The sequence below is a fragment of the Priapulus caudatus genome, unplaced genomic scaffold (assembly GCF_000485595.1).
Source record: "Priapulus caudatus unplaced genomic scaffold, Priapulus_caudatus-5.0.1 Scaffold703, whole genome shotgun sequence".
NCBI classification, from domain to species: domain Eukaryota; kingdom Metazoa; phylum Priapulida; class Priapulimorpha; order Priapulimorphida; family Priapulidae; genus Priapulus; species Priapulus caudatus.
Genome location: NW_014577764.1, coordinates 53,536 through 55,626, shown reverse-complemented (window position 1 = coordinate 55,626; position 2,091 = coordinate 53,536). Strand labels below are relative to the sequence as shown.

General features: G+C 40.9%; 1 long non-coding RNA gene across 1 annotated transcript; it reads right to left on the bottom strand.

The window, feature by feature from the left end:
- Positions 1–248: 248 nt before the first annotated feature.
- On the bottom strand, positions 249–1,770 carry LOC106812938. Its single transcript, XR_001394405.1, has 3 exons — positions 1,676–1,770; positions 979–1,134; positions 249–360 (listed from the first exon to the last, which is right to left on the bottom strand). It is a non-coding gene; the product is annotated as an uncharacterized LOC106812938 (long non-coding RNA).
- Positions 1,771–2,091: the final 321 nt, after the last annotated feature.

Genomic DNA, 2,091 nt, shown 5'->3' with positions numbered 1-2,091 from the left:
GTGTGTGCGTGTGCGTGTGCGTGTGTGTGTGCGTGTGCGTGTGCGCGTGTGTGTGTGTGTGTGACAACTGTGTAGTCACTCCACAGCACCCACACAGCCGTGGTTACTATCTATATAACACGCATGCATGCGTGTGTGCGCTGCGAACAACTGTATATTCTTTCCACAGTACCCACACAGTCGTGGTTAGTATCTACATGTGCGTGTGTGTACTATGCTAGCGGTACTATGCATGGCGACAGTTCTTACCCGAGGCCGAGTCCAAAGCGCAGCAACGCAAGCTGCCAGTACTCAACGACGAATCCCATAAGTAGAGTCATTAGCGACCAGAAGCAGACGCTGACGGCCAGCATAGACTTCCTGCAGACGAACAACGTAGGATCACGGTTAGTTAACACTTACATTTACATTGACAGCTGTATACACATGTATTGATAGTTAGTTAACACTTACATTTACATTGACAGCTGTATACACATGTAATGATAGTTAGTTAACACTTACATTTAACATTTGAGACACGCTTATACACATATTGATATAGTTAACACTTAACATTTACATTGACAGCTGATACACAATGAATAAAAGTTAGTTAACACTTACATTTACATTGACAGCTATATACACATGTAATGATAGTTATCACTTGCATTTACTGCTGTATAAACATGTATAGTCATCTTTGTAGTAATAGAAGTGTCCTATTTTCTTACTCTTGTAATTATATGCGTTATGATTAAACATCTCTATGTGTGTACGTATAAATATATATATATATATATATATTATCATAAGGCAGGTACACGAAATGTCCATTGTGTTTATTTATATGCGTTTATTATGTATCTATTAGTATTGTGTACAACGAAATAGTATGTTGGTCTATAATGTTACGAGGAATTAGCTGATATATGCTAAAATGGCACTAGCTACTGAACACTGTTAAATTACATGTGTGTCACCATATTAGCATACCTGTTGTAAAGATCGGCCGCAAAACCTATAGGTATGCCAGCGAATGTGTAGATGAGTATAAACACTGGACCAGCAAATGATCTGGTACTGCAAGCCCTGTCCATTGTAGTCCCACTGCACACGTGTGTTTTATTGACGTCCACCACATTGTTACACCTGAAAATCATCGTCGAAACTAAATGCGTGACGTGAAATATCTACCACACACATGAAGCCTGGAGAAACCTGGCTAAGGAAGTAGTAAGTTATCTCTTCTAAGTTATTCTACGGTAACTTGGTTCCGAATAATGCAATACAGCATGGTCACACGAGAACATGTGCCATAATGACCACTAGAGCATTGCAGGCCTTACTAAATTCTAGTTCTGTATAGGGGACGAAAAATTGTCATTTAGTTACAGCGAGAACACATACACACGTAAAAACTATCGATAATTACTAGTCCCCCTGTATGATCACAAAGATCGTTTGTTCACACTGCTAACATAACTCTGAAAGCTCACAATAGAAATGTCACAGCAACCGCCATCAATCATCGCTAAAGGAATTTTCGCTGATCTAGGCGGTTGGGAACAGAGTGTCTACGGAAGCATAAATGCTAATTCCTTCCCCTGTAATTCCACAAGACCAGACAACCGGTCCCAACCCAAGTTATATACATAATATCGTGCGTAACTGTGTGATCGTGTCAACTTACGCGGTCTCCGTCGTCACGTTTTTGCACGCGCGATTTCATGATCGTCGGCTGAAGCGGAATCGTTCCTCATGCAGACGACATCGCCATAATGAATGTCCTGAAACGTCCCGAAACTAAATGCTAATCAGACTCGGCATCATGCGAGTAGCTTATAGTGAAGTTACAAGGAGATTATGCTGTATACATATAGATGCAGATTGAGGGGTGTGTGCAACACATTTCGTATTTAAATTTAAATCTTGTAATCTACTGTTGAATGAAGTAGAGTATATCAACGAAAGACCCCTTGAATGTAATGTTATCATGCCATAGGCCACTAGAAGCGTAAGAGCGATTAGGTAAACTCATTACTTATTCACGCCACGCGGCAGAACCCCGCCCAGACCCCTTTTACGCCAATCACCACACATATCCCG